Source organism: Lupinus angustifolius, chromosome LG02 (assembly GCF_001865875.1).
Source record: "Lupinus angustifolius cultivar Tanjil chromosome LG02, LupAngTanjil_v1.0, whole genome shotgun sequence".
NCBI classification, from domain to species: Eukaryota; Viridiplantae; Streptophyta; class Magnoliopsida; order Fabales; family Fabaceae; genus Lupinus; species Lupinus angustifolius.
Genome location: NC_032010.1, coordinates 8,448,781 through 8,470,555, shown reverse-complemented (window position 1 = coordinate 8,470,555; position 21,775 = coordinate 8,448,781).

Genomic DNA, 21,775 nt, shown 5'->3' with positions numbered 1-21,775 from the left:
CCTTGCAGTTAGCAAGAAACTAAATTGAATTGAAAATGCAATTAGTTTGCTTGATGTATTATCTTTCTAGGCATTGTTTTCTTTCTCTTTTTGGATTTCACATTCTATCTTGAAATTTTAGGTAGATTACCTTGTTGAAGTGGATACTTGGATTGTTGGATTTGCAGAAGTTATTCTTTTGTTTAACTAGATGCTTGAATTTCCTTAAATCTAAGATTTTCATGTACACTGTGAAGAAAGATTACAACTAGAAAATATAATAATGACAATTACAAAATCCTTTGACACATTTTTTTCCGTACTACCAAGGGTATCTCTCACCCTTTTTGATATGAAATTAATCCTTTCGGGGTTCGTGACTGTCCCTCCCAATAAGTGTTGCTCCCAAGAATCTAACCATTGACCTTTTGGTCATCCTGGAATCTAGTGTGACCTTACACCAGTAGACGAACATCTTGTTGACAATCCTTTTATACATGGAGTGGGTTACTGTTCAAACGTAATATGACAGAGTTCACAAGGCAAACCATATTAGAACATATGAGATTCTATAAGAGTTAATCGATTAATATTGTAACTAATCGGTTAACTACTTAGTTGTTTCAGTTAGTTTGTGTTCGATAATTAATTATCAACGTGGTTAATCGAATATATGGTTAACAAATTCTGTTTTCTATTTTTATAGTTGTATATAAAAGAGTATTCTCATAATCTTTATAATTTAATGAATTCAATAATGAGAAATAAATTCATTAATGAGAAATGTTATTCACTAAAAGCTTTGATTCCATTCTTTTTCATTCTTTCTTCTTCAAGCTTTAAGTTTTTTTTATCTTTTACATTCATGAATGGTTTATCTTTCTTATTCATCAAGATATCTTTAATGGCTCCTACCATTTTCACAAACCATGAAGTAGATATTAATAAAAATGATATATAATCCTACTAAAATGATAATGATGGAGATCGACTCAGCATCCTACAATGAGTTTAGCCAAAATTAGCCAGACACGAAGTACAACTGCAGCCCAAGTTAACCAACTTATTTTTAAACAACATTAGATAAATTATCAATATTAAAAAATTAAACTATAAATTAAGAAAATATTATGCTTGATATCTAAATAACATCACCTCTAATATCTTAATATAATGACAGGGTTTTTTTTTGGATTTTTTAGAATTCCCTCCAAACCCTTTTCATATGCATTGGACGTGATTGTTCACATTCTTCACCTATATGCTAGCAATTTATTATGATTTAATAGAATAATTGAAGGTGAGCATTCAACGTGCACATCCTATACAATCTATTATGATTTAGAGTGAATATTGAATTTATCTTTATATATTTTTATGTATACTATTTTGATATTTAAAAAAGTAAAAATATATAAATAAAGACGAAAGATCGTAAATATAAATCAAAATAGTCCTTGTAAAAAGTCATAAAAGAATAACTAATTTGATAAACATTGATATTTTTGGGATTTGATTTTTCAATTTTCTAGTGACCAAATTGTTTTAGGTAAAAATAATTGATGGATGAAACTAAATCTTTGCTTTCTGCTTTATTGTATCCTATGAATTATAAAAATAGGAAGATAAGTATGAGTTGTTGGCAAATTAAAAGTTTGTAGAGGTGTGTAAAGTTTTTTTTCATTTGATCACTGATCAACACATCTTCCTCCAGTTTTAGTGGATTTTCATATCCAAGAAGTTCTATTATTTTGTAATAAATCATGCAACCCTTACAAATAATGTTGTAGGAGACAGTAAGCAAATAATGTGTAGTCTACATATTATAAATTCAATTATTTGTGTAATATTTTTATACATAATTGATGTGAGTGTGCAATGAACATATAATATTACCAGTTTGGTGCAGACAAATGAAACAACTAATTTTTTTATGAGCATTATGACTTGATAAGAGAGAAGCCTACTCAGACATAGATTGATTACTATGATAACAAAATTATGCATGAAAAACCATAGAACCATGTTCTATTCTTGAATTATTACGATAACAAAAATTATGCATAAAAAACCATAGAACCATGTTTCATTCTTGAACCATAGAATGTTACAATGCCCTCTACTATGTATTTTAAAGCAAGTGCAAAAGTGCATGGATAAATAGTGATGTGAGAATGTAATAACTGTTTTTTTTGACAAAATCAACAACCACTATAAAAAAACTATATAAAATGCACCATAACCAACAAATTATATGTTATCATGTAGTAATAATGGGAAGGGTAGAAAAAAGAATAAAACTAGGAAAAAGGAAAGAAAAGAGAAATATCTCAAATTTGCAAGAAAATGACATGAACATAGGAAGGATTATATTATTTTGTACACTATGTTAGATATTGTAATTAACAACGGTCATTCAACAACGCAAATTTGAAAGATGCTGTTGAAAATAAGGCAGAAGAATATCAACAACGCATATTAAAGCAAGCGCTGTCAATGTGGGTAACTTCAACAACGCATTCTTCAAACAACGATATTGAACATCAGTAATGTTAGCGCTAACTTGAATGTGTTATGTTCAACAATGTATGTGATAGAAAGCGTTGTTAATGTACATTTATTCCATAGTGCATCCTTAAATATGCGATGTTGAAGATGACATAAAAAAAACGTTTTCTTAATTATGAGATGTTGATTTATTCATGAAAATGAGTAGTAAGCAACTGGATTCATTACCACAGCGCAACCCTTAAAAAACATTGTTGAAGATGTCAATACAATAGCGCTACCATAATATGCGCTGTTGAAAATGTCATATTAATAGTGCTATCTACTGAAAGCGCTGTTGAATTGTTACTATAGTTTAAATATCTAAAAGATGAATCAGTTCCCTCTACGCTCTCAAACTTAATCGAAAAGAAACCTAATAATCTCAAAAACACTCATACTCTCATAAACCCTAAAAAAAATCCATCAATGGCTTCCCAAAGTGGTGATCATGGTTCTCACAGTGGTGACAAAGCTACACCGACTCCACAAAACAAGCAAATCGTTGCTAAAAAGCGAACTCCACGTGGAATGACATCCATGAAGAGTGTCATTCGGGCAAGAAGTAAGGATGTGAAGATAGAAGTTCAATGAAACTCAAAATGTCAACCATTACGCTCGACGGATGGCAACTCATTGGTACGCTATATTGGAGTCATGGTTAGGTAGAATGTGTCGCTAACATTCAGCAAATGGACTGATGTTAGGTTGAATGTCGTGAATGAGCATATTTGGAATGAAATAACAGTAAGTTTATTTTTCAGTGTGTGTTTGTGTGTTTTCGTGCAATGTACGTATATGTGTTTGCATGCAATGTACATACATGCATGTGTTTGAAGAAGAGGATTGGAAGACTTTTGTCACCCTACGCACACAAGATGAGTCTTTCTTGGTAAAATCATATTCTTTGTATTAACTTTATTCCTATATATGCTTTTGTACATACATATGTATGATTGTTGATGTTAATGTTGTTTGTTTTTATAGAAAGTAAGTAATGAAAACTGCAAGAAGGCATCTAAGCTTTTGTATCCATACTGAGCTTCTCGAGCGTGGTATAGAGGAATAGAAGAAAAAATTGTAAGTATTGTTAATTTGCATGTACATTATTGGTTACGTTTTGTATGCATATATCTAATTACATTATTATTGGTTATGTTTTGGCAGCTGGACAACAATAGCGATAAACATTTTCTCCACATGAAGTTGAAGTCGATTTTCTATAGGTGGATGCCAGTAAGAACAAGGATTGTGTTATCGACAATGAGCAAGTTCAAGAAGCAGCAAAAGTGTTGTAGTGCTCATATTTTAATTATACTTAATTTCCATACTTTATTTAGAAAAATGTGATTAATTAATATTATGTTTTTTCTTGATTTGTCAGGTTGTCCTAAAAGAAAAGGAGGCACAGCCAGATAGTCGCATAATACTTGATAAAGCACTAGGACTGCCTATCTACCTTGACCGTATCCGGGGAGCGGGATTTGGGGTTAGCCAGCGAACATTTGTACCCCATCCAAAGCATGCAACCAAAGCCAAATGAGTCAAGTTCAAAATCAATTGGATGGCCTCATGCAATGGTTCAATGAATTTGAGCAATCAATAAAGGTGAAGGAAGATGAGTGGCAACGACTAGCTAGTGTTGCTAGCACTGTTCCTTTAACCATCAATAAGAGTTGCACACCTTCTCCTTACAACATTCTCATTTCGATTCCCATTCCTGAGGTAATTTAGTTAACTTATTTTAATTTATTTGCCATTAAGTTTATAGTCGTAAACTAATTATATGTTTTAACTAGCATACATGAAATCATTTGTTGCAAACTCTTCCTGGAAACCCCATCTAGCCGAGTGGTGGGTGTTGAGAAAGTGCACAAGTCGGTTGATGCTATGCTGCATAATGCATGTATCTCATCCCATCATGTGCAGGTCTCGATTGATGTTGCAATTGATGATGATGTGTTGCTGCCAATTCCACTCAATGAGGATATCTTCACAGTTGGAGGAGCTATAAGCACTTTTGTGGCTTGGCCAGTAGACCTTGTACAAGTAATTCCTTCTAAGGTATGATTTTTCACCTTATGATCACTTATATTATATATATTGATTTATAATTGATATGTTTTTTATTGAATATTTCAGGAAAATGTACATTCCACCCCTAGCAGCAACCCAAAGACTAAGCCTTCTTCAGGAGATGTGAGGTCGATGCCATCTACTGGAGATGTGAGCTCGAAGCCATCTACTAGAGATGTGAGCTCGAAGCCATAAGGATGATGTGAGATCGAAGGCATATACGGGGGATGTGAGCTCTAAGAAGACTACCAACTAGTGTACTTAGTTGTTTGAGAATGTATAGAAGTTAGGAGATGATATAATAAGTATATCAATTCCCAAGGAAGTCTTCAGGATTGATGCTGAAGAATATGTTAGCATCAACGAAGTCCAGGATGTATATAAACATGATTGGATAGTTGCAACTTCTGTAAGTATATATATGAGGTACATTATATTTTCTTAACTTCTCGCTTTTACATGGCGGTGTGTTATAATTAACTAACATTTGTGGTATATATATTAGGTACTTGTTTGAAAATTTTATTTTGGTAAATAAGGAAAATGTGATGTTCATATCCCCATAATATACCGCTTTGGTATCGAGTGACAAAAATAAGATTGGGGAATAGACAAAATGAATTGCAGATACCATTCTCCTTCATAAAGAAGTTGCAGATTTATTTCTTGCACCTTTTAATACCGGATGAACATTTATTAATTGTATTTTATATTTCTGTCTTTAGTATGTTTGTTGTGCTTAACATTTCTGAACCATGTACATATATTTTGTTAGGCAACTGGCTTTTGGTTGCCATCAATCGGGTCAATGAAGAAATATACTACTGTGACTCATTGGCACATGGTGACTCGAAAAAATACACCGCTTTGAAAGAATTGTTTTCTAGGTAAGTGGATTATTCATTTAAACTTTTAGTTACACTTTCACTTTCCTAGTTGTTTAGTAATCAAGTAAATTTTCTATTGTTTAATGCGGTGAGAGTTTACAGAGGTTATAATTGTTCTAGAAAAATGATACCACAACACAAGATCAAGTAGACTCATATAAAGTTATTGGCACATATCATTTCAAATAATTATATGTGTAGTGTATTCATATTTCAATTAAGGTTATACTAATATGTTTACTTCATTTTAATTGTAAACCATTTGCCAAACACACCAGGTAGATTGCGGCTATTACGTCCTGAAATTCATGAATGAGATCATTTTGCAATGACCAACTAATGGAATCAAGTTTGTTGGCAAATCATATACATATGACTAAGTCAACCAGATTAGAGAACATTGGTCAAAGTTTGTACTTAGTTTTGTTAGCAAATCATAGGTATAGTAGATTAGTTTTACACAAATTGTAGCTTAGGGAATTCAATTAATGTTCAATGTAATGTATATTTTTTGGTGTATGTAATATATGTTTATGTAATATTACAATGTAATCAATATTTGTTGAAAGGAGTTTTCTAGAGGTTTTCCCCCTCAACAAATTATCCCTGACAACAGCGCCAATTTGTCGAAAGGTGTTTTCTTTATTTGGTTAAGTGAACTTGTTTTATTCTTTGTTCGCCATCTCGGCTTTGTGGAAATAAATTCCAATGCCGATATAATGGTTTCAAGAATATTCCAGTTACAACTTACTACTAATAATCATGTGAATAAGTTATTCATTCTTTGCCCTATCTCAACTTTGTTAGAATAAATTCTAACGCAGGTACAATGGTATCGAAGCAATCCCCTATTACATAATGATTAAGTACCTTTGAATACCATCTCGGTTTTGTGGAATAAATTCCAACACCGGTTTAATGGTATTCTAATGTACAAAAGTGATGAATAGTTAGTTGTTAGAAACAAATAAATAAATAAAGAACAAAAGAATAATAAAGTTAAGTGACCTTTATTTATTTACTCTCTTTCGGGTTCCTTTTATTAACAAACCAAACTTCTTCCTTAAGGAATGTTGTTATTAAAGAATAAATAAATTACGGAATGTAAATAAAAATAAATAAAAGTTAGTAAGTTAGTTTCATCACTTTTGTATATTAAAATGTGTTTCAACAAATAAATTTATTGATAACACTTTACTATTTTACAATTTAGCCCTCTTTCAAGATTCAATTGCAGTATAGTATAGGGTTATTTCGAACCACAAGGAATTGCCTAATAGAATGAATCATATGAATATGTCAATGAACAAATAATGAGAGAACATATTTTGGTTGTTTTTTATTTGATTTGATATGCACGTAAACACTAAACAAGAAATATAAACTAAGTATTAACAAATTCTTAAGGAGACAAGATCATTTTGAATGATGAAAGTATTTCTCAAATTCTTATGTATTTGAACTACTTAGACAAGTTCTTATGTTTTACTTTGATTAACTCCAAACACCAAGGTCTGAAATCCTCCTTTTAGTGTATGACCTAAAATGGTAGAATGATGATCACTTATATTCACTACTAAACAATATTACATCCACAAAGAGACTAGGTTGTCACACCCTAACCTTAGCTACTCTAATATTGAAGTAGTAATGAATATAAGATCTTAAGAAAAGCATGCTTAACTTGGCAAATAAACTAAGTAATACAACTACTTCTTAATTTATTTGTTAAGTTTTTGAGACAAGTAATTTTTCATGACTTAAAATCGGTTTTTAGGTGATCAATCTAAAAAGAGCATTAAGAACTTCTCAAACAAATAAAATTAACCAAAGCACCAACTTGAGTGATTAAAATTCAAATTTATAATAAAAGAAGAAATACATGATCAACATTCAAATGAAATTGTTAGGAGCATGAGCCATCTATCCAAGGATTGGATGCTTTAGGTTTCAAATGAGATTACAAAATGGATTTTTGCATCTCATTTGCCTTCTCCTTTCTCCTCTTGAATTATAAACTAAAAACTATAAAACTTACTTACAAAGAACTTCTATGAACTAAGAAATAAGAAGAGAGAATTGTATTTCTACTTTAGGGAAGAATTCTTTGCTTTTTAAGTAGTGGAAGCCGTTTTTGAATGAAGGAAATGTCTTCCTATTTATAGAGTTCCCCGCAGAGCTGCTTGTTTGCAACGCTCAGCAGCTGACCAAACCCTTCAACATGGGTTTGGTAACTTGGTCAAGTAGCTTGGACACCTCCTTAAGCTTGACTCACCAACGCTAGTTGTTAGCTATCTGACCAGCTATGGTGAGCTAATCCTGAAAAGCCTATGGTGGGCTACTTGAAGTGATGTCATGCATGACTTCATGGTTTCTTGATGGCTAAGTCAATTCTAAGTGCACACCGATGAGCACACATGTGGCACTGCTAAGCTGCATACTTGAGCAGCTTTGACCGTGCTGACTGAGACGTGGCTTGGTGCTTGCTGACCTGGTCAAGTATCTGGTTCACCGCTGAGCACACATGTGGGAACGCTGAGCTGCCTGTTTGAGCAGCTTGGGTGTGTGTCAGGCTTGTGTCTGACTGTGCCAAGCTTGTGTTCTGACCGTGTTCGGTTTTGTCTGGTGCTAGGCTGAGCGGTGAAGCAGGTCCGCTAAGCTGCCTGCTTGAGCAACTTGGTCAGTGCCATGTTGGTTTGACTTGTCTGGCCTGACCTAGCCTGATGCTTGGCTGACCTGGCCTGGTGCTTGGTTTGGCTGGACAACTTTGTGCTTGATTTCTTCATGGTGAAACAACCTTTTTTTCTTTGGTTTGTTACTTGATTTTTGTTGGTTGCTTGGCACTTTTGTGCTGTTTTCTTTAAGTTAAGGAGGATAATGGGCTGTTTTCTTTAAGTTAAGGTAAGCATTTGATTTTTGCAAGTTGCTTGGCCTACCTTAACTTAGGTTTCTTCAAGATGAATTAAACTACCTTTCTTCAAAGCTAAGTAACCAAATTAAGCACATAGCATGCCATGCTTTAACTTGATTGCTTTTAGCAATTCATTTTTAGCTTTTTGTCTTGAATTTTGGCTTGAATTCTTGTCCATCTTTGAATTTATTATTTAATATTTAATTTCCTACAAAACTCAAAGAAAACTTGGACAATAATTAATAAAGAACTAATTTATTCAATCATGCAAAATTCAACTAAAAAATGTTAATTTAAGTTGGTTTTTTATAATTTACATATGATAAGTGTCATAAAATGATGGTGAAAAGTGTATACTTTTTGCACTTATCAATATTCAATATATAAATTCAGTTGAAATTCACTTGTGTTATGTAGTTGTGATTTGGTGTTTATGTATACATTCAGTTTGTTGTTATGTTCTGTTTCTATATGCATTCAGTTTGTTATTGTTATGTTCTATTTCTTTTGATATACCTATAAAACAACGCTTTTTTTATCAATGCGTTGTTGATTATGTTGATTTCAAAAACACAATCATAAAAAAGCATTGTGAAGACTTACCTCTCATACTATTTTCTTTAACCTATACAACCACACATTTTCAAAGAAGCATTGTCGATATGATAAACAATTAAGCACATGCACAAGATACACTATCAAATTTTAATTAATTGTCATTATTTCCTTTAGACAAAACTATTTCCCATTTCGTATCTTGTTTGAATGTTATTTATTGTCATTATTAATTGTTATATATATTTAATTAATTGTCATTAATTGAATGTCATAATGTCATTATTAAATTAAATTTCTTTAAAAAAATTCATTAGTAAAATAAATTATTATATCTTCCACAATGTTTCATTCATGTTGTGTTGTGGAACATTTACCTTCTTTATATTTGATTGGGGAGTTCTTCCATAGCACTATTTGTAGGAGTTGAAGGATGATTCTCATCATCCATTGAAGAAAAAAGAAGAAGGAGGAAGAAGCAGTAGGAACTAATTTCCTTTTCCCTTGTTCCCTAGTGTTCTGTTTTTGTTCCCTTTTTCTTTTGTTTTGTGTAGTTGGGCTGGTTCCCCTTTTAGGTCCAGTTCTCTTTTTAGTAAGTCTGTTAATTTCAGTTAGGTAGATTAGGTATTTCAACTAACTAGTATTGCTATAAATAGTTGTATATTCTTCCTCCTTGTAATCATGAAATACAAAAAAAAAGCTTTGCTGAATAAAAAGTTCTAGAGGTTATTCATATCTTCTCTATGTGATACCATGTTCAGTGCTTGCATAAGCCCTGATATCTTCCCATTCCGCTGCCAATTTTCAAACTTTGTTCTCATTCTTCTTCTCCCCACTCCAATTTTTTCTGACCTTTTTTCCAATTTTATTTAAAATGGAGAGTAGAGCCATAATACACCCAAACCCGATGTAAGATCCATGTTCCCCCTATTACATGCATGCAAACGAGAGTCCTAGTGCTATCCTTGTCTCTAAACCACTCAATGGTGAAAATTATCACTCTTGGTCATACGTAATGTGGATGTCTCCCAAAACGAAGAACAAGCTTCACTTTATTGATGGATCCCTTCCTAGATCACCAATCAATGATCCAAGTTTCAATATATGTGATAAAGTCAATACATTGGTGGTATCATGGCTAACTCAATCAATAGATGCCTCAATTTTTCAAAGCATCCTCTAGATGGAGACAACTGTGGAAATATGGCAAGATTTACGAGAAAGGTAATACCAATGAGATGTTTCCCGTATCTCTGAGTTACTTCGTGAAATTTACACTTACAAACAAGGTAATCGTAGCATAGGATCCTATCACACTCATATAAGAGGCTTGTGACAGGAATTGGATAATTTTAGACTAATTTCTGGATGTTTTTGCACACAGAGATGTAAATGCAATTTGATTCCCACTATGAAAGGCTATAAGGGAAATGACTACATAATTTGCATCCTTAAGGGGCTTAATGACCAATATGAAGGGGGAAGAATACAAATTATGATCATGGAACCACTCCCTACATTGAACAAAGCCTTCTCTCTCTTGATTCAACAAGAAAGAAATGTTAACTCCCAATTTAGTGAGCCAAGGGCCCTAATGAATGTCGCAGGCAGTGAATACAACAGTAGTGAGTATGAAAGAAACTCAAGAAACAATAGAGGAGGAAGTAGAGGAAAAGCTTACTAAGGAGTAAGAAGCTTATGAAGATCTTCAACTAGGAGAGGTCTAAGGCATGTACCTTCTGCCATAAAGTAGGACACATTGTTGACCAAGTTTCAAGAAACATGGATTCCCACGTGGTAACTTTAAGAGCTACATTGTTAACAACATTGGAGTAAATGAGGTTCAACCATATGACTCAAATTCTCAAGATGAAATGAATGAACAATATATGAATAACAAAACCATTGGAGGAGCATCAGGAGTTAACATTACATCTCAACAACACCAGACATTACTGTCCATTTTGCAGCCTGCTACCACTCACAACACCAATCAATTTGCTACCCATTCTACTGATCACAACACAAATGAGAAAGGTAAGAAGCATATATTAAACTGGCATACTAAAGTTTTTGATTGGTTTCTTGACACAGGGGCTACTGACCACATATGCCATACATTCTCACAATTTTAAACTTTCAAGCAAATCAATACCATTTTTGTGACATTGCCAAATAGTAGTCAAGGTTCCACCAATATCTCAGGAAGTGTTGTTTTCTCTTCTCACCTATACTTGGTGGATGTCCTATACATCCCATGCTTCACTTATAATTTGATTTCCATTTCCAAGTTGATTGAAAATATTTCATGTCAATTAACATTCTCTAAAAATGTTTACCACATTCAGGATATCTCATCATTGAAGATGATTGGTGTAGCTTAATTGAGAAGTGGATTGTATGCAATGAAGAACTGTGTGAAGAGTGTTGAAAGAGTGATTCTTGCTTGTTATTGAGGCAAGTTTATGATTTAATAATTTAAAGACAGGACGATTCTTTGCTCGCCATCTCGGCTTTGTTGGAATAAATTCCAACATCGGGATAATGGTTTCAAGAATGTTCCTTTAATCAAAAACTTAGCTTTATTTAATTATTAACAATTTCATACCATCTCGGATTTGTTGGAATAAATTCCAACGCCGGCATAACGGTATGAATTTAGCAATTTAACACAAGTGATAATGAGTGATATTTATTTTCGTTTTCCTTTATTAACCAAACTATTTCCTTATGGAAGGTTGGTAAAGAACAAATAAATAAAGCAATAAAATTAGAATTTAATCATACCACTTCTTTCAAAGGGTTGGTATAAAGAATAAAGAATAAAGCAATAAATAACTATTAGTTGCGGAAGTGTAAATGACTGAAAGTAAATGTTAGTTGCGGAAAGTAAATGACATAAAGTAAAAGTTAGTAGTTAGATTACTCATTATAACTGTGTATTTTTCCTTTCCACAAAGATAAAACTTATGAATTAAATTGCACTTTGATTCAATGTTTTCTTTCTTTGTCAACAAATAAAATTTATAAGTTAACACTTTACTAGTTTACATTTGCATTTCTTTCAAGATTCAATTGTAGTATAGTATAGGGTTATGTCGAACCACAAGGAATTGCCTAATAGAATATTATTATAAACATGTTATATTACTAATAAAGTTTAAATATCTTTTTGATTTGGTTTTGTTTCTGAAATATTAACAAGTAAACATAATTATAAAACAACTATTATATACAAATTCTTGAGGAGGATATTGATTGAAAATATGGAATTATTTCTCCACTTGATCTTTGAAAACATTACAAGTTATGTGTTATACTTTCAGTTAATTCCACACATCATTTCTAAATCCTTAATCTAGTGTCCTAGATGATAAGATGATTTTCAAACCTTATGTAATGCACTAAATAATAGTTAAGTGCCACTCGTCGGAGTATATTGTCACACCCCACTTCAGGCTCATTAACTTTATTTAGCCTTGAACATAAGTTGCTTAACATAGACGCTTGATGTGGCACATGAACTAAGGTGTAGATTATACTTTTTAGTTCACTTGTCAACACTTTAAGAAGAAGCATTCGGGATCTTTAAATCAAGTTTTAGGTGATCAAGCTAAAATCGCATTAAGAACTTCATAAAGAATCAAAACTTAACCAAAAAGTAATAACTTGAATGCATAAATTTCAAACGATAAATTAAAGTGAAGAAATTACACCATAATCCAAGTCAATTTGTAGGAGCATGAGCCATCTATCCAAGGATAAGATGCTTTTGGACCGAAATGAGATTACAAAATTATGTTTTTGCATCTCATTTGCCATCTCCTTTCTCCTCTTGAATTAAGAAAGAAAAATTATAAACTACACTTACCTTAACTATTTTGGAGTGGAATTTCTCCAAGAAAATTACAAGAAGAAGATGTAGAAGAAGAGAGAATTCGGTTTGAGAGAGAAGTGAAATGTGAAAATGTGAATTAGAATGACAATGGATTTTTCAAGCGTTGAAGTGCCTCCTATTTATAGGAGTTCTCTTCCACCGCCAAGCAGCTCTCTTCCACTGCCAAGCTACTCACCAAACCCTTCAGCATGGGTTTGGTCACTTAGCCAAGCAGCTTAGTCACTTGCTTGGGGCTTACTCACCCAAGCTAGTTGTGAGATACTGGCCTAGCTATGGCGAGATACCTTTGAAAAGCCTATGGAGGCTACTTGAAATGAGGTCATGCATGAGGTCATGGTTGCTTGGTGGCTAAGTCATCTTGACCAAGTTGCTGGGTGCACACTGTCAAGCTGCTTATCAGGCACTGCTAAGTAACCTGCTTGAGCAACTTTGACCGTGCTGATAGTGATGTGGCATAGTGCTTGCTGATCTTGTCAGGTGTGTGGTTCCAAGCTGGGCGTTCAGGTGCTCTGCTAAGTTGTTTGCTTCAGTAGGTTGGATTGTGCCAAGCTTGTGTTCTGACTGTGCCATGCTTGTGTTTTGATCGTGTCAGGTTGGGTCTGACCGTGCCAGACTGGTGTCCAAGTCAGCTGGGCATGGGCTTGGTCCAATCTAAGCTGCATAGTGAGCAGCTTCAAGTTGACTCCATATTTTCCACATAGGCCAAGTCTTGTTGAGTCATGCTTAAGCACATAGCTTGCCACACCAAACTTAAGCATGTCATTTGATGATCATTTTTGGCCTATTTTAAGCACTTTGTTTGTGTTTGATTAATTCTTCTCTTTTCCACCAAAATCCTACAAAATATATTACAAAAGAAATACACAAAATACAAAGCATATATATAAGATTGTGATATTTTATCCAAAAAGTGTTGAATTAAGTTGGTTTTCTCAATTTATCCAAGGATAAGTGCCATTAAAAGTGTATGAAAATTAGGTATTTTTGGCACTTATCAAATCCCCCCAACTTAAGACTTTGTTTGTCCTCAAACAAAAGGTAAAGCTTATCCGAATTCAGGACTTGGCTAATTTTTTTAAGATACGATTTACATGATTTCAAATTTGCTTAAGCATAATCAAAAATTTATTTTCAATGAGATTTTTCATGATTTGTGATTTTTTAACACATAATGCTTCAAACGTGAATTTTATGCTTTTTTCATAAAAAATGTGCAACAATTTACCTAAGCAAATATTTTTCAATCAAAAAGTGTTTTTGCACACAAGTTCAAAATTTGATCTTCAAAGTGGTAAGTGTTTCATTCAATTTTTCAACCATTTGATTGTAGTATTTTGAACTTGTTCTTTGTCTGACCTATTCTCTTAAATTGCATAATCAATTAAGGATCACTAAGGTCTTGTTTTCGATTATAATGATGTTTGGTTTGGACAATCATGGTTTTTCTAGGTAATTAAGTTAAGTTAAAGTCAAAAGAGCATTTTTTGAAATTTTTTCTCAATGAAACATTTTACTCTACTTTTTCCATAATTCTCTTTTTTCCAATCTCTTAGCTTTTGAACCTTGGCTTCTTTTTTTTTCACTTTCTTTCACAACCTTTTTGTTGTTTTTGTAAAGAGATTGAAAAATTCTTTTCCTTTTCTTTTTAGGGAGCCAAGTCCACCAATATTCCCCCCAACTTAATTCTTTCAAACATTCTTTAAAATTTTAATGCTCTCTTTAGAATATTTGTTTTCAAATTTGGTTTCATGGGATATTTTGAAAAAAAAATGTTTTTACTTTGTTTGGCTCAAAGGGGCTTATCAAAGGATAATCCTAATTTTTTGTTAGACTTTTGGCCATTTGGTTCAACTAAAGAAATGACATGCCTTGATCACTTCCTATCAATCTTATGCAATTAAGAGATTTAAAGACTTAAACAAGTTTAATTAGACAAATCAAATGGTGATTTAACTTTAATCCTCACATGTTTGGCTCACTCCCCCACTTGGCTAGGATTTACACTTCTTGATTTAAAAAATGTTTGAAAATATCATGTTACACAATTTTAACTTTCATTTGCAAATAATTTTCAAGTTATGACATTATGTGATTTTTTTTCACAAAAAGTTTAGCATATATCTCATTTTTCTCAATAAAAGCTTAAGTTAAGATATGTTTTTCAATTTTAAATCATGTAGTCATGCCACAATTTTTTCATTTAGCCATTTTGAATTCGGTTTCTGATTTTTTTTTGAGTTTTTAAGGACAATCAAATTACTTTTTAAATAAATATACAATCTTATATATACTATTAACTTTCTTTAAAAAAAATTCATATGCATTAAACCATGTTTCCCCTCTTTAAATGATGGCTTGTCCCTAAGCCAATGGAAAAATTGGTTTACAGGAGATTTTTGATGCATATGAAATTTTTCTAAAGAATAACATAATATTTAAACACAAATTTAATTAAACAAAAACTTAACATAATATTAAAATATAGTAGAAACTTTGAATATAATAGCAAACATAGTAGCAATAGTACTAAATATTCAAAATAAAATAAGGGAAATGAACTTGAAAGTGCATGTAAGGAAAAAGAGAAAACCAGAAAGAGCTTTCTCAATCTTCATCTTCCTCCTCACTTGAATCTTGTGATCTTCCCTTGGGCCACTTAGTTTTGGCCAAAAACTCCTCATAGGATCCTCTTTCGAAAGTGGATCTCTTTCCAAAGATGCCATGTAAGCTCTTGTAGATCCCTTGATAACATGCCTTTAGTTTGTAGATTTTGCATGTGTTGCTCTTGTATGATGACATCTATCTTGGAAGTCATTGCCCTCCCATGAGTAGTTTGTTCTTGGCCCAAGTTGCCAAATTTTTTCTTAAGCTCGGCCCGAGCTTATGACATGCTTTTCTCTTTGTAGTAAGTGCTTACATATGATGCATTGATTTCTATCTTCGAAGTCATGATCTCCTTGTAAGGTTCAGGTACAAGTTGATACTTGCAAAGGTCAGTGATCAATGAAGGTAGAATTATTGAAATAACTTCCCTCGTGATGCAATCATGAATAACATCTGAGATGACCGCAAAAATGTCAATGGAGTCTTCATTATAAATAGATTTGATGAGCTTTGCCTTGGGGATTGGCAAATCAGAAACATGTGAGGAAGGCCATATGTTGGATAGCACAAAAATGGCCCTAATTTATGACATTTAGGTCATGCAAAATCTGAAGACTGGCCCACTTTGATTGAGCTCCAAGCCTTCCAAACACAAGGTTTTCCGAACATAGGCTTCGTCATGTCCTTCACCTTCCCCTGAATATGCAGCACTTAGCTTTAGTTGAAAGGTGCACAAATAATGGTCATCTGATGGTGATGGGTTCCATGGGTTGCCCAAGTAATCATTTATCATGTACTTGTCATAATAGACTTGTGTCTCATTCACCCATGTCTACTGGTTCATCCTTGCTTCACTTGAAACAATGGAGTTGGCATAGAATTGTTTCACCACATTCAAAGAAAACATCTTCTTGGGTTGAGCAAGCTTTTGCCAACCATACCTCTCCACTATGAAAGTGAAGCCTCAAACTCTTCTTCATCTAGGTTGACAATCTTCTCCAAATTTGTTGCACTTTTCATGGTTATTTCTTTGAATTTTTTCTTGGCATCGGTCGAAGCAAATTTGGTTCCTTTCTCTTCATTAGTGGCTTCATTTCCTCTTCTTGATGAACTCCTACAAAATTCATAATTCCAACAAAATATTTTTTTCCAAACCAAGGAGTTAGTCATAAAAATCAAGATTAGAATTTGTTTAGAGCATGCATTTTAGCTTTAAATTTTTACTTCAAATTTTGTTACTTTGAGAACATTTACATTCATAACTGAATTCCTTAAGGTCAAAGTAAACAAAACAAAAAAAAATTATGCCTCATTCAAAAGTGCACAAGTTTCAAAAAAGGTAGTCAAGTTTGACTATTCAATGATGTTTCCATTGTTGGTGATTTTTGAAAACGTTTCATGCCAATTTTCATCTATAGCATTCGGCCAACATGAGATTTCAAAGTGTTGATTTTTGAAAAATTTTGCAAAGAAATTCATGTCTTTTGAAATTTTATTCATGTTTTCAACATATATCATTCCTTTTTGGTTGAACCATTTTCAAAATGTTTCATTTTAACCAAAACAACCCCTCTTTCTATATAATCCATTTTTACAAAAGTTTTGAAAGGCATGTTGGTCTTAAGATGTGTGGTTCAATAAAAAAACATGATGATAGAAAGTTCAAAAATTATTTTCAAGTATTCATGATCTTAATTTCTATCATATGAGACATATCACAACATTTTTGTTTAACCATGACAAAGCACATTTAGAAATCAATAAGCATATACAACTCAACAAAATTGTGACTTTTTGAAACTTTTTGTGTTGGGTTTTCTAAAAAGATTATGTGTTTCTAGAATATTTCCCAATCAAGAAGCTTCAAAAATTAAAGGAAGAATCATATATTTACATAAAAATAAAATAAAGAGGAAGAAGAACTTATATGATGAATGAAGAACTTTGGAGAAGAACTTGAGAGAGTTTTTAGGAAATTTGAAAGCTTTTGAGTTTTGAAAAACTTTGAAAATGATTTGTTGTTTTCAAATCAGAACATTGAGGGGTTTAAATAGAATGGGAAAATTTCTTGGTCAAAACTTTCATTTATGAGGATAAGAGACAATCCCCTTTTTGTGGGATTTTTGTCCCTTAGGCACATGGCTCGTGTCAGGTCTGCGTTGAGCGTATGGTAACCCCCGCTGGGCGGTGGGTCAGATTTCAATGTTTGGCTGAGTTTGGTTGCACCATGACCATGACTTGACCTTGATTTGGGCCTTTTTTTAATTTTAAAAAAATTTATTTGGCCCAATAACCCATTTATATTTTCCCCCCTTTCTATTGAAAAAGTTCTGATTTACTTTTCCTTAAACTCAAGGAATTTTTATTTTCAAAGAAAAAGTTTTATTTTTTTACTTTGATTATAAAAATTGTTCTTCTTTTTGTCATAAAAAAAGTAATGTAATAAAAAAATATGAAGGGGAAAACATAGTATATATATTCAAAATATACTGGGTTGCCTCCCAGCAAGCGCTCTTTTAACGTCATTAGCTTGACGTATGTTACCTATTAAACCAGATTTTTACCACCTTCTTTCTACTACCCTGTTGAGCTTGGCTCACCCATCACATTACAATGCTCTCTCGGATTAACTTCAGTATTAGCTGAAAATGTTGATTTCTGATTTTTAGCTAATTCTTTGGCCAGTTGCCCAATTTGAATCTCCATATTCCTAATAGAGGCATAAATGTTTTTCTGGTTGGACATTGTCATTTGCATGAACTGATTCAAAGTATTCTCCATTTTAACACTTTTGTCTTATGTTGGGTGTTGGTACTGATTGTTCCTCGGGTAGAATTGAGTTGGTGGTTTTTGATGATTTTCTTGTCTCAAAGGCTGATTTCTTTGAAACTGATTATTATCCCCTTGAGGGTAATTATTCTGAAAGTTCTGCCTTGGAGGATTTCCCACAAAATGGACCTCCTCATTTTGACAATAGCCCTCCTCATGATCATCAGCATAATGATTACAACTATAAACTTGCTTCTTTGAAGATTCCCGTATTTGTCGAGGTAAATCATTAAGCTTTTGGGTCACTTCATCAAGCTGTTGTTGAAGTAGTTTATGTTGAGCAAACATTGCATCTGTTGAACTTAATTCAATGACTCCACCTCTCATTGGTGGTGGTCCTCTTTGGTGCTGACTTTTCTGGTCATTCATTGTCATGGATTCAATTATATCTACGGTTTGTTGTGGTGGTTTGGTTAAGAGTTGTCTGCCAGCCCTAGCATTTAGAATACACTTGTGATGTTGTTGCAAACCATTGATAAAAGTATGGATTTGAGTTTGCACATAAAATCCATGATTTGGGCACTTCTTGAGCATAGATTTGAATCTATCCCAGGAGTCGCAAAGACTTTCCCCAGCAGATTTAACAAAGGTGGATATTGTTGTTTTTAGATCCATAAACTTTCCTTGCGGAAAGTATCTACCCATAAATTTCTCCTCCACCAGATTCCAGTCATTCTGAATGTGCGGAGGCAGATCTAGAAATCATTCCTTAGCTTTCCCGATTAGAGTTAATGGAAAAAGCCTCAGGAAAGTGGTTTCCTCTTCTGTTTCAGAGACACCAGAAGTTCCAACCAACTCATAGAATTTCATGAGGTGGTTGTATGGATCTTCATGTTCTAGTCCGACAAACGGATTGGCGTACATGAGCTGTACTAATCTGTACTTAATTTCTAGCGTCTTTTGGGTCCCGAATGGTCTCTCAATTCTAATTATGTTCCTTGGCGTAAAACTAACAAATCCTCTAGTGTTCGGCTGGTTTTCTGCCCTTGATCCTCCACTAGTTTGTTGAACATTGGCCGTTGATTCTAAATTATTCTTGGCTTTCCTTTTGGCCTTCTTTTCCTTCTTTAAAGTTTATTCGAGTTCTGAATCGAAAGAAAATTCAACCTGTTTGTTCCTGCAATGCATGCACCAAAGGAAATTTTTCTGTTTTTTTCTCATAAAGAAGGTTCGTGGTTAAGAATAAACAACATTTATAATTTACAAATTCAAATTAATTTGTACAAAGGTGAAAAATATTTTGGTGCAAAAATTAATAATATAGCATAATAAATTCTATTATTTAGCAATTCCCCGACAGCGATGCCAATTTGTTGAAAGAGTCATTCTTGCTTGCTTATTCAGGCAAGTTTCTGATTTATTAATTTAATGACGGGTCGATTCTTTGCTCGCCATCTTGGCTTTGTTGGAATAAATTCCAACGCCGGTATAATGCTTTCAAGAATATTCCTTTAATAAAAAAGTTAGCTTTATTGAATTATTAACAATTTCATACCATATCGGCTTTGTTGGATTAAATTCCAACGCCAGCATAATGATATGAATTAAGCAATTTAAAACAAGTGATAATGAGTGATATTGATTTTTGTTTTGTTTTATTAACCGAACTGCTTCCTTATGTAAGGTTGGTAAAGATAAAATAAATAAAGCAATAAAATTAGAATTTAACCATACCACTTCTTTCGAAGGGTTGATATAAAGAATAAAGCAATAAATATATGTTAGTTGCGGAAATGTAAATGACTGAAAGTAAATGTTAGTTGCAACAAGTAAATGACAGAAAGTAAAAGTTAGTAGTTAGATCACTCATTATAACTGTGTATTTTTCCTTTTCATAAAGATACAACTTATGAATTAAACTACACTTTGATTCAAGGTATTCTTTCTTTGTCAACAAATAAAATTTAAAAGTTAACACTTTACTATTTTACATTTGCATCTCTTTCAAGATTCAATTATAGAATAGTATAGGGTTATGTCGAACAATAAGGAATTGCCTAATAGAATATTATTATAAACATGTTATATTACTAATAAAGTTTAAACATATTTTTTATTTGGTTTTGTTTCTGAAATATTAACAAGTAAACATAATCTTAAAGTGTTGGCAAGTGAACTAAAAAGTCTTAGTTCACTTGCCAATTCAAAACATCTATTTTAATCAACTTGTATTCAAGGCTAAACAATGTTAATGAGCCTATAGTAGATTGTGACAACCTGCTCCGACGAGTGGCATTTAACTATTGTTTAGTGTATTAGGCAAGGTTTGAAAATTGTCTTATCATACTAGGACACTAGATGGGGGATTTAGAAATGATGTTTGGAATTTAATCAAAAGTATAACACATAACTTGTTTATGTTTTCAAAATCATTTGAGTCTAGAAATGATTCCATATTTAAAACCAATTTTCTCTTCTTGAATTTTTAAATACTTAGTTTCTTTACTTTTTCTTTTTTCTTAGTTGATAAAATCACCAAAACTACTTTATATGTTACTTTCTTATTTTTGATAAAATAAATAAAGTATGAGTACATTTCTGTTAGGCAATTCCTTTGGTTTGACATAACCCTATATTATACTACAATTGAATCTTGAAAGTGATACAAGTGTAAACTAGTAAAGTGTTAAACTTTATATATTTTATTTGTTGACTAAAGATTCCTAAAAAATAAGTTCAAACCAATTCATGGTTTCTAACTTTGTACATAGGAATAGTATGCAAAAAGTGCAATCCAATCAATGGATTGCTACTTGACAATAAAAGATGGATGAATAATAATCTAACCGCTAATATTTACTTTCCGCAACTAACATTTACTTTCTGCAACTAACTTTTACTCTCTGTCATTTACTTTTCCGCAGCTAACATTTATTTATTGTTTTATTCTTTTATTCTTTATACCAACCCTTCGAAAGAAGTGGTACAGCTCACTACTAACTTTATTCTTTCTTTCTTTTTATTATTATTTGATATCAACCTTTCGTAAGAAATTGTATGGTTAACTTAATAAAATGAGACCGACCTTTATGGTATGGTTAAAAGAAACCCGAAAAGGGAGTAAATAAATAAAGTCACTAAATAAATTGTTCATCACTCTAATTAAATAAAATAACTTGCACACTAGGTAAACCTCTTCAACAAGTGATACGTTTTGTTTTTGAGGGGAGAGTTCCTGGTGGTGAAATCCGTTTTCAACAAATTGGCGCCGTTGCCGGCGAATTGCTAGATAATAGAAATTCATACTTATATTTTTTTATCGTTAGTAATTGTAAATACAATTTTCTTTTCTTTTTGTATAAATTTATTTTTCTTTATTTACATCTTTCTTTTATTTTTCTGTTTTGTACATTTAAAGATTAAAAACACAAAAAGAAAGAAAAGTTGGAAATAGTGGAGTGATAACCCACTAGTTAAGAAACCTTTATTGTTGTGATAAAAAATTTTAGGGGATGAGGAGGTACCCCTCAACAACCTTTTCAAAAGAAC